Genomic DNA, 12,401 nt, shown 5'->3' on the forward strand with positions numbered 1-12,401 from the left:
TTTAGCTAGAGCAAGGTTGCTTTTTACTGACATGCAGAAAGTTCAAACTTTGCCGGAAACTTAACTTGTGTTACTTTGTAAATAATAGCAAGTGCAGTTCCTCAGATACATCTTCAAGAAAACAAATTAGTGCACTGATTTAACTAACATGAATGTCTTCCATTTAGAGAAAAAAATGCACCTTAGTCGGAATCCCTGTATACGCAGAATGAAGACTTCTGGCTTATGCCGTGGGCCTGAGGTTGGTGCCTACATGCCTGTCTGCATGTTTGGCCCCTCAAACTGTTGTTTGGTTTTGGTTTCGTCTTGCTTCTGAAATGCCTTTAAACAGAGCACGCAGTCATGGGCCTTGGGCTTCGCCAGGCCCAGGGCCTCAAAGTCTTCCTGGCTCGCCCTGCTGTAGGCCGAGGCCTGACCTCTGGGGTTCTAGGTGAGCTGTGGAGAGGAGGGTGTGAGTTGGGCCCAGGGTGTCTGGGCATGTTCAGGGAGACCAGAAAAGACGGGTTCCTCTCCCTGGACACGTGTTCTCTGTCATAACAGCCACGGGAGCCTCTGTCTTTCCTTGATAGACAAATAATGCCGGCCCCACCGCTGTCGCCTTGCGCGAATGTCATTGTCCTGCCCAAAAGGTGAGTTTGAGAAGCTAATTCAGTAAACAGCATAATTATACGCAGGATCCTCAGCCCTTTCAACATACAACAGAACGAAATGCTTTACAAAGGATTTCTGTGTTAATATGACTGATACAGCTCTAACAAGGGCGAGCGTCGACCACACAGGCAGTGGCAGCACAGTGAGCCACACGGAGCATTCTCTCCCTTTTCCTGGCCGGACGGGAGCCTCTGGCAGGTCTCAAATGCCCACAGATTCACAGGAGGCTTCCTGTGTGACGCACGAGTGTGTGTGTGTGTGTGTGTGTGTGCCCATCACGTTAACTCCCATCTGTGAGAAGGCCGCCCTCTGAGCCAGGGGCCATGCCCAGCTGTGAACGCAGACAGACCCTGCACCTTCACAGTCCGCAGGGCGCGGAGCCCGCAGCAGGAGCGTGCGCTCAGCACAGCGGCCCTGCTCACCTGGGCTGACAAATTAGGAGCATCGGAAACTGCTTGTTCAGACAAGGCGCGGGGGAAAGGGCCTGGGAAACACATCGATATTAGCCCTTTTGTTGAATCTCCAAGGGATAATAACAAACAGTGTTTCTTCATAAATAACTGTCTCCCTATCTCTGTGGTTTAGTGCGGTAGGCTAATGCCTTTCTGTCAAGCGAAGCTTTATGGTTCAATTTCGGCTGTACTCCTTGAGAAACAACTAGAAAAAAACACACCAGAAGAACACAATTACAAAGATGCCTGCTCCATAATCATTTAGTCCTGTTTGCAGAACTTGATCCTTTTCAAGTACGTTTTCTCCTACGTACTAAGCTGAGAGGCAGCGAGGGCAAATGCAGCTCTTCACAGGAGGAGCAATTGTTTCATCAACAGCCCGGCTTACGTGGGGTCCTGACAGGAGGCTGAGGCTGCAGCCCCCCGAGATGTGAAAGGAGTAACGCTGTCCGTACACACAGACGGGCTTTCAACCCAAATGGTGCTCTGTGCTACTTGCTACGTAAAGTTGCAATTGAAAATTTCCTTCCACGCAAAAGAACGGCTGTTACGTATTCATTAGGTAGTTGTCTAGTACTATTGATCTGTTATTCATTTTATTAGATACCAGTCCAATACTGGAGGCCCGGTTTTTATTTTTATTGTGGTGTGTCATACACACAGTGAAATGTACCAATCATGTGCAGAGCTCACATCATTTTTCATATGTCTACACGTGTGTTCTCCCTGCCAGGTTAAGGCATAGAACCTCACAGTCATGAGGCTCCCCCACCCTCACCCCCCAGCGACAGTACCCAGCATCTGACATCTGTCAGCACAGAATAGCTTTGCCTGACCGTGACCTTCATGTAACTGGAATCATGCAGTACGTTGTCCTTTGTGTCTGGCTTCTCCCGGTCAGTCCGTGCCTCTGGGAGCTGTCCATGTGCACAGCAGTACCATCTGTAACTTAGGAGTCACCTGTGCCGTGGCTTTTCCTGTAGGCTGCTTCGTTAAGGGAAGTATTCCCCTCGCTCGAGCAGAGTAATGATAGGTATCCCGGCACCCAGCTAGGCGTAAGAGCCTCCTAACTGTTGGAGTCGTCACCATGATTTCTGCACGCCAAGTCCAGCACCACGTAATAGTGGAGTGTTAGTGGAAGTGCCCGCTAAACGCGCCTTCCCTGTCGTCCTGGCTCACCTAGGAGTGATGTGCTCGCCATTGAGTAAGTTAATAATACCTTCATATTCCACGTTTCTTGTTGATGCAGGTTGTAAATTCACATTTCTGCAGTCCTGCTGAGAATCAAATTGCATTTGTGGGCAGGCAACACCCTTGTTAAGCCATCCCACTGGCATGATAATTAGAGATCCCCGCTAGGTTTGACCTGTATAAAAAAATAACGCCGGTGGGAGCATTTACGTCCATGTCCTCAGTAACAAATTGTTAGTTTCTCAGAAGGTTAGTTTTTGTATTTTATATAGATTGTTCAAAGCAACCGTGTGATTACTTTTCTGCCATATATACCCTGAGTGACTAGATTATTATGACCACCTGACGTTTGTAGGCAAATTAGCTATAATTTCGCGCTGAAGTTGCTAGAGGGCCAGACCATTATAAATAGGGAAGTAGGTTGTTTACCACGACAGAAGAAGTGGTTTTTTCCTGAAGATATGGTTAAACAATGCGATTTAACAGCCTTTGAACGTGGGATATATTTGAACATGAGTGGCCAGATTATTATGATCACCTGACGTTTGTAGGCAAATTAGCTGTACACTGCATCGTATGGGCTATGGAAGCCGAAGGCCTGTTTGAACACCTTTGCTGTCTGCAGTTACCAAGATAAAACGCCTCCAATTCACACAGGAACACAAGGATTGGACAGTCGAGCCTTGGAAAAAAGTCATGTGGTCCGATGAATCACGTTTCCAGTTGCATCATGCAGATGGCAGAGTGAGAATTTGGTGGAAACAGCATGAAAGCATGCACCCCACATGCATGAGTACAACCCTTCAAGCTGGTGGGGGCAGTGTTATGGTTTGGGGCATGTTTTCCTGGCATGATTTGGGCCCTTTAATTCGTGTGGAACAACGTCTGAATAGCACAACATACCTAAGTATCGTTGCTGATCAAGTTCATCCTATCATGTTGATGGCGTATCCCAATGTAGATGGCTTCTTCCAACAAGACAATGCGCCATGCCACGGTGCTCGTATTGTGCAGGAGTGGTTTCAAGAACATGAGGGAGACTTTACCTTGCTTAGGTGGCCCCCACAATCACCAGATCTCAATCCAATTGAGCATTTGTGGGGACGAAGCTAAAAGAGCCATCAGGCAGCTGGTTCCACAACCATCAAATCTCACAGAACTGGACAGTGCTATTCATCAGGCATGGTGTCAGATTCCTCACATCACCTTTCAACATCTCGTGGAGTCAATGCCAAGAAGAATCACTGCAGTACTGAAGGCAAAAGGTGGCCCAACGAAGTACTGATGGGGTGGTCATAATAATCTGGTCACTCAGTGTGTGTGTGTGTGTGTGTGTGTGTGTGTGTGTGTAACCGACATTCAAAGGCTGTTAAATCTTGTTATTCACCCATATCTTCAGGAAAAAAAATCACTTCTACTGTCGTGGTAAACAACCTGCTTCCCTATTTATAATGGTCTGGCCCTCTAGCAACTTCAGCGCGAAATTATAGCTAATTTGCCTACAAACATCAGGTGGTCATAATAATCTGGCCACTCAGTGTATATGTAATATAAAGTTTATATATAAATAGATATAGAGATATAGAGATATAGATATAGATATAGATATAGATATAGATATAGATATAGATATAGATATATGGCCTCTGCAATATGATGACCACATTAAAAAAGAGGCATGCCATTCTGTGAACATTAACTTAAGTTTGTCTGGCTTTAACTCATCTCTTTCTCAGGCATAAAAAGTGTAAGGAAACTGTTTATCAAGAAAAAACTCATATATGTTTGTCCATTTCTCCCAAGATGTTTTCGAGAGCATCACTCTCCGCACAGCCTGTGTCTTGCTTTCATTTACCCTAGTGTAACCTATTTCCTGAAAGTAGAGCAGCTGTTAGTCAGGGTTGTGCAACCGTTCCGTGCACTTCCGGTGTTCAGGGCCCTCTTTCTGTCCACACCCACCATCACCTGCTGCTGTGGATTGAGGTGTACCCACGCTCCTTCCCAGATTCATATACCGAAGCCCTGTATATGGGTGGGCCTTGGGGAGGTGGTTAGGTTTGGTGGAGGTCATGAGGATGAGGTCCTCCTTATGGGATTAATGCCCTTAGGAGCAGAGACACCAGAGAGCTTGCTCCCTCTCTGCTCCCCACCACCACTGGAGTTTTAAATCTCAAGGGTGAAAACCACTGAAAAATCAGAGGGTCTTGGCATACTGCAACCAAGACAACACAGACAGTGTTCGTGGCCGCCCGTGCTGCCAAGATTACTGGCCCTTCATAGCTCACATCTCCATGACTCGGTGATCACAGCAGCCCAGTGGTGGTGGTGCCAGCGCCCCCATTTTAGAGATGAGAGCATTCATGGTCAGCGGTGCAGTGTAGCCGGTCTATAGTGGGGCTGATTTGAAGAGGGCAGGAGAGTGTCAGGACTTGCTGACTTACCAATATGATGTAAAATGACAATCTTCTCTATTTTGTATTATAAACATGTTCATAAAGAATATTATGTCCGCCCTGGCCAGGCGGCTCAGCTGGCTCAGTTGGTTGGAGCATCATCCCATACACCAAAAGGTTTTGGGTTTGATCCCTGGTCAGGACACTTACAGGAGGCAACCAATAGATGTTTCTCTCTCACATCGATGTCTCTCTCCCTCCTTTCCACTCTTCCCCTCCCCTCTCTCTCATTCGAAAATCAATAAACATATCTTCTGGTGAGGGGAGGGAAAGAATGTTATGCTAAAATTACATGTATAAGTTACATTTTTAACATCCCAGGAAGTTCTATTTAATGGCACACTGGTAGGAGGAATACTTATTCCTTATTTCTATTTTTCACAGATCATATTAGTAGGTATATTTAAGGGGAGGTTGTCCTGCTGTGATGTGTTTTTGAATCATAGCCACTTTATTCTGCTTTTGTGTCAAATGATTTCCCTTATTAACATTGATCAGAATTTAAAATAAGTAATCTTCTCTGTTCGCCATGCCCTGTACCTCCCTACCCCCACCCCCCCCCTCCCCACTGGATTACACCTTCTCACCAGCCCATTTTGTCAATAAGGAAGCAGCAGAATGGTCATCAAATCCAAGCCTCTGACTCCTCCACTCAGCTTGTTTTTTCAACAGTTCCACCTCTAAATAGACACATTTTGAAGGGAGGCATATGGGTATACTTTGTTAGGGTTATCCACTGATATGATTTCCTATGGGGATGAAGCTCCCACCTGCAAGGAACATTTAGTAATCTTTAAGAGCATACATAATGTTTGAATGGTATAGAAAGCTCTGGGGAACTAAAACACTTTCAAATGTAACTTAAGCCTTAGTACTTACAGTTCATACTGCCTCGATTTTCTTGGCTGAGGAGTTGAGTTTTCAATCTCAAGGGTGAAACCACTGAAAAGTCAGAGGCTCTCGGTTGGCATCCTGCAACAAAGACAATCAGCCTTTAGTAGAGTTCCCAGTATGTCAGCACAACGCAGCCTGCAGATTCCACAGGAAGACAGTCTATTACTTTAGAATTGATTGGAACGTCTTCGTGCAATGATGAGGGCGAATCCAGAGAATTAAGTAAACATCCTGTTGGGGTGGTGCAATGTGTGATGGGATAGCAGCTGCACAGGCATTGTCGTGGGTAAGACGTGCATTAACGATGGCACGCCGGATCTGTCCTTGGCTCATACCACTGCATCTCCCCAAAGAAAGATGTCTCTTCATCTTAAATATTTATCCACTTAAGCGATTTTAATACTGTGAGGAGGTGCTAGTTTTTCAGAATTTCTTTTTTTGTGTGTGCCTATTTTAACAGTAATTTTTAAAAGAAACACGTTTAAAAAAATATTAGTGCCAAAATTCTCTCTTTGTTTCCTCCATTCCCTGCCTCCCCAAGAGAAGCCATTGTTACAATACAAAGAGAGATTCAATTACTCTCTCAGAAGGCTGCCTGTCGGTGGAACTGTTCCATTTCAGGGTGAGTTCTAGTCTGTTCATGTCCATTAACCTCTAAGAGACATGATTTTTGTGAGTTTATTCGATACCAGAAGCAACATAGCCAGGAACTAGCCAGAATACGTAGTGTAATGATGGACAATTAGCTACCGACCCAGGCGCCAGTCATCGCTCGGACACACTCCCTCCTGTGAGACAGGGCGGGTGCAGGGCTAGCGGGGCTGCCTGAGACCTGCTCCTCGCATTCGTGGGCGCTGGGGCTGTTTTCTTCTGATAACTTGTGCCGATTAGCCGACCAGGAGCGCTCTTTCCAGCGGACCTTCCTGGGTTGATGGAAACGCCCTCGCTGCTGCCTGACAAGCAGCCACTCATCACCTGTGGCTCATGAGCATGTGAACGGTGCTTGGTGTGACTGGCGAGCAAGTTTCCACTTGATTTCACTTTAATTTATATTCCGGGAGCTCCTTGTGGCCAGGGGCTGTTTTTTTTTATCGGACAGCGCAGGCCTAGAATAAAACGGCTCCTCCCCTTCACTGTGGGGAAGCATGCGCAGATTTATATGCATTAAACGTTTTACCTACTGCCCCAATAAACTGTGGTTCAAGTTTTTAGTGAGAGTAGATTTCTTCACTGTCTTTGGTTGTAGAAAACATTTTTAATATAACTGTAGCTATCTTCTTGGTATAGTTCTCTATCTGAAAAGTTTACTTATTATTATCATATTTTGTTTACAAGTGTAATTTTTAAAAATATGTTTTTATTGATTTGAGAGAGAGAGAGAGGTAGGGAGAGGGAGAGAGATAGAAACATCAATGTTGAGAAATGATCATTGATCAGCTGCCTCCTGCACGTCCCACACTGGGGATCAAGCCCTCAACCCAAGCATGTGCCCCGACTGGGAATCGAACCGGCGACCTCAGTGCGTGGGATGATGCTGGACCAACTGAGCCCCGCCGGCCAGGGCTGCAGGTATCACTTCAATAACCGCATAATCCCACCACGTGAGTAGAATGTGCCACATCTCCCCCCCAGTCCGCTGTGCTGGTCTGCTCTCGTGTGTTGTTATAAGACATCACACTGCTATGTGCACTTTTGTGTGTGAAGCTTTTTCCAAATTTAGGATTCGGTTTTTTGAAAATCTCTGGTGGATTCAGAGAAATGGAATTTACTGGGTCAAAGAGTGTGGACATGTTAATGCTGATGGGTATGTATAGTCAGACTCTTTTTTAAAATATTGCCACATATAAAATCATACCCGGCACCAGCGGTGGGGATCCAGTGCTGCTTGAGGTTTCCTCTCGTTTCCCTCATGACAGCTTCACTTCATGAGGAAGCCTCCTGAGTCGTGTGCCTCTTACAACGTGAAGAGCGGCACGTCTTCCGGGAGAGCTGGTCCTTAGCCAGTTTCTGAGGTTTTTGCTGACATATTACTTTGTCTCCCACTTGATTATTTTCTTCGTGGAGGAAAAGGAAATCAGAGTCTCATGTGTTGTTTTGTACTGTTAAGCAAAGAGGAATCTTGGCTATTTTTAGAATTATTAAAAAACATGTGAAGTTGAGAGTCTGAATAAGAGATTTCCTTTCTTTTGCCTACATTTTGCAATTCCTTTTGTTGTATTTGCCCCTTGTGTTTTTGAATAGTATCTCCTTGAAAGTGAGGCTGGGATCTAGTGGCACCTTCTCCCACATTTGTCACCTTGCGGTGCTGGGGAAACAGGAATGAAAAGCACCAGAGAACAGTGAACATCTAGCATCTCCTGTGGCACATGAACACATGACTGTGGACGCCGTGGTCAGACCGTGGTTCCAGGAAGGTCGCTTTACACAGGGCCCCCTGATGCCAGCCTGAATCTATGAGAGGACGTAAGGATGGTTAGTTGCTCTATCAACGTGTTTATTGGAGGTGTGTTACCTAAATAGTGAGCTTCACTCGGGAATTTATGTTTCAGGTTTTTTTAAAAATAGATTTACATGCCTTTATGATCTTCTCTTTTGTATTAAGTGAGTTTATGGAAATAAGCATTTTATTGAAATGCTGGAAGACTAGAAACCTATCTGTTACCTCCCAAAGATAAGCTGCTGCTTCCCTCTCTCACCGGTGTGTCAGGGCTGCTCTGCGGAGGTAGAATCGCAGTGGGAATAGATTTTGCATTTCCTAGCAAGCTTTCGATTTGTCTTGATACAATAACAAACACACATATATGTTTATGCTTAACATTACTTGAGGAAGGAAAGCAAAAGCTAGTTGTATGCATTTCAAATGTTGGGGAACTACAAAATAATATCCTATATAATAAAAGAGAAACATGTAAATTGACCGTCCCTTCACTATGCTCACCAGCCAATCAAGGGTGAATATGCAAATTAACCCGACAAAGATGGCAGTTTAATTTGCATATGCAGGTGCCTGGCAGAGAGCAGAAGCAGGAGAGCCGGCAGCTTGCGGGGGACATGGCTCCCTCGGTCGCTCCCAGCGCAGGGAGCACCAGGAATTCTGGGAATAGTAGTTCTGATAGCAGTCCTAGGACCTGAAGCGGAAGCCCAGAGCATGGGGAGCACCAGGAATGCTGGGAATTGTAGTTCTGGTGGCAGATGGATCTCCTAGACACTAGAGCAAAGTGAGCCTGGAGCAAGCTACTGTTGCATTGGGGGATAGAGGGAAAGCAAAGATGAGAGACATAAGTAAAATCAGAGTGTCTAGGAAAAATTAAATGGAAGATATCCTAAAACTTCCAGGAAATCTCCACCAATGAAGCAAAGAAAAAAAATGCCTCTATTCTGTGAGCAACAAACCAAACTGGGTTGGGGGGTCTCAGACAATTCGCTCATTGCAAAGACAGATAGAACCTTCCGGATTGGAGAGGGCTCCCCTGAGGGCTCCCAGATTGGAGAGAGTGCAGGTCGGGCTGAGGGACCCCTCTCCACTGTCACCCGCCCCCCCCCCCCCACCCGTACACGAATCTTCGTGCACCGAGCCCCTAGTTTTAGCATGAAAGGAAATAGGGTCAGAAACCAGAAAGACTAACATCGAAGGAAAAAAGCCCTCACTGACCTAGGGTGTTAGAGTGGAGAGGATTCCGCACGGGCCCTTGCACTGCTGCGCGTGTGCTCACTCCTGTGCGGTGGTGAGATGGTGCGGTGGTGAGATGACAGGCGGGTTCTGGGGCTGCCAGTGTGTCTCCCAGCATGCACTGCAGCCCCCCTCGATACCCCGTTCACCTTTCACAACATGCGTGCTGTGTGAGACGGTCCAGAGCTGAAGCCCACGCATGCCCGAAATCTGGTTACCCTAACTTTTTACCTGAGTCGAATCTCAAAATATATTCGGCTGTGTTGCTTCCTTCCCTTCGTGGCCATCTGTTTGCCATGAGGCCAGAGCTCCTCAGTCCTGGAGGTGGTCACCTGGCTGCCCGTCACCTGGCTGTCCATCCCTGGCCTTGACTCTCAAGGCTCCTTCCGGATCTTGCGTTATTGACCTGTCAGATCCCACAGGACGTTTCTACGGCTGCCGTCTGATTTATGACGCCATTTCTCAGAGCTGACAGCCCAGAAATCTCAAACATGGCCAGTCCGCTCTCTGACAGTGAAGTTTTATTTTTTTCACCTCTGCTTGTCCTTGGCTTGCAGTGAGCCGGGTAGGAAAGCTCAAGACGTCTGCTCCCCAGGGCTGTCCCGCCCTCGCAGACAAATCATTCTTCCCGCCCTCTCTGCGGGCTCCCTCCTGGAGGCCAGGGGTTCCCTCCCGGACCCTCCCGCATTGGCTGCCATTAGAGGCGCTGCCCTGTGAGCAGCGCCATCCTGCCTCTCCCTGCGTGGGACTCACTCAGGCTCCCCCATCCCGTCCCGTCCGCCCCAGCACATCTTGGAAGAAAAACCTGACATGTTTTTTCTTATTACCTTTTCCCCTGCTGATTTGAAATCCCAGGTTTTTATCATCTAAACAATTACAGGTTCTTATGTCTATTTCTGGATTTCCCAGTCTAGTCATCTTTCGGTGTATGAGTTGGTCCATACTATTGCGCTTTTGTAATAATTTCAGTACCTGCTGGGTTAACGTCTCCTTCCATTACTCTCCTTTTAAAGGTAGTTGTTCTCTGATACATATTCCAGAAGACTTTAGAATCACTTCCCGAAGCGCCCCAAGATTATATTGCAGTTTTTAAATTAGAATTGCACTAAGTCTCCAGATGACTTAGAGAATTGATGACTGTAACTAAGTTACTCATCCCAGCCGGACACATGTGCCCGCCTGTCCGTTAGGATAGCGTGCGGTTCTCATCACACAGCCCTGCTCCGTCGTTGCTGCAGGTGTTGTGCGCTTTCTGTTGCTGCTGAAGCCGCCCTGCACTGGCTTCCTTCTCACTGTGCCTGCTCCCTCCGCGTGGTTCCGCCAGGGGCGCACGTGGCTGTGGTCTGTGTGTGCATGCCTGCCCCAGCTGCGTTCTGAGCTCCGGGGCCTTATTCCCATCTATCTGTTGAGCATCACACCCAGATCCAGGCCTACCTCAGACTCCATGTATTTAAGAATAAACTCTTCTTTCTCTGCCACCCCCCGATGAGATTTACCAGGGTCCTACCACATAAGGTCACAGCCGCGAAGTTCTCCTTCGTTGTCCTGTCTCCGTTTCTTTTCATTGCGCCTCCACGGGAGTCCTGTCGGCTTTCTCTCTCCAGCCCCCCGGCCTCTTCTTGCTTCCCATCTGTGATGCTTGTGACCTGAGGTGGCTCCCCTGGCTTCTGTGTTTCAGGCTCTGGTCTCTCCTCCCACTCTGCCCGCCCAGCCTGTTCTCTGGAACGATTCTAGCGTCTAAGGCATGAAGGATGTCATGACTGGCAGAGACAACTCTGCGTGCTCTTCTGATGAATGCCAAGTACCATGCCTTGCGAGCGAGCGCCTTCAAACATAGACCCTGACAAAATATCACCGTTTGGTTCATGTCACACTTCCCCAGCATCACGTCTGTTACCTTCCAGCCACCATCCGCTTCCTGTGTGCTCCCCAGGCCTCAGGTTCCTCACACCTGCAGTCGGTCTGCCTGTGTGAATTTCCAGAACCTTCTCCTAACCTGGGTGCCCTGCGACACCTCTTCCTGTCCCAGTTGCCGAGTCACTGCAGCTGCTGCCCACCCGTCCACCAGCGGCCCATCACATCCTCCTCTGGCTCCAAGGGATGGTGTCTACTTCTGCTGTGGTGTGCGTGTCACCTAGCCACTGCCACAGGTTCCCACGGCTGTCTGTCCCGTCTCCTGGGAGGCTTTGGAGGCATCCACTGGGCTCCAGCTAACTGTTCGTCACACAGGTCTCCATAGAGAGTGAACCTGTGAGACCAGGTCTCCGTAGATAGTGAACCTGTGAGACCAGGTCTCCGTAGATAGTGAACCTGTGAGACCAGGTCTCCATAGAGAGTGAACCTGTGAGACCAGGTCTCCATAGAGAGTGAACCTGTGAGACCAGGTCTCCATAGATAGTGAACCTGTGAGACCAGGTCTCCATAGATAGTGAACCTGTGAGACCAGGTCTCCATAGATAGTGAACCTGTGAGACCAGGTCTCCATAGATAGTGAACCTGTGAGACCAGGTCTCCATATATAGTGAACCTGTGAGACCAGGTCTCCATAGATAGTCAACCCGTGAGACCAGGTCTCCATAAAGAGTGAACCTGTGAGACCAGGTCTCATAGATAGTGAACCTGTGAGACCAGGTCTCATAGATAGTGAACCTGTGAGAACAGGTCTCCATAGAGAGTGAACCCGTGAGACCAGGTCTCCATAGAGAGTGAACCCGTGAGACCAGGTCTCCATAGATAGTGAACCTGTGAGACCAGGTCTCCATAGATAGTGAACCTGTGAGACCAGGTCTCCATAGATAGTGAACGTGGGAGACCAGGTCTCCATAGATAGTGAACCTGTGAGACCAGGTCTCCATAGATAGTGAACGTGTGAGACCAGGTCTCCATAGATAGTGAACGTGGGAGACCAGGTCTCCATAGATAGTGAACCTGTGAGACCAGGTCTCCATAGATAGTGAACGTGTGAGACCAGGTCTCCATAGATACCTGTGGAACCAATACCACCTGAACCGAGTGGCATTTTATTCAGACGCTAATGATAATGTCATGACATTAGGCATGTGGTGAGCGCTCCATGTGTTCCAGGGCTGT

The 12,401-nt window shown here is 47.6% G+C and overlaps 1 protein-coding gene across 3 annotated transcripts in view; it reads left to right on the forward strand.

Moving 5' to 3' along the window:
* PRKN (parkin RBR E3 ubiquitin protein ligase) overlaps positions 1-12,401 on the forward strand; it is a 515,476-nt gene that overhangs the window by 31,889 nt on the left and 471,186 nt on the right. The window lies entirely within an intron of this gene.

Source organism: Myotis yumanensis, unplaced genomic scaffold (genome assembly GCF_028538775.1).
Source record: "Myotis yumanensis isolate MYYU_CA2020_CCGP unplaced genomic scaffold, mMyoYum1.0.hap1 SCAF_6, whole genome shotgun sequence".
NCBI classification, from domain to species: Eukaryota; Metazoa; Chordata; class Mammalia; order Chiroptera; family Vespertilionidae; genus Myotis; species Myotis yumanensis.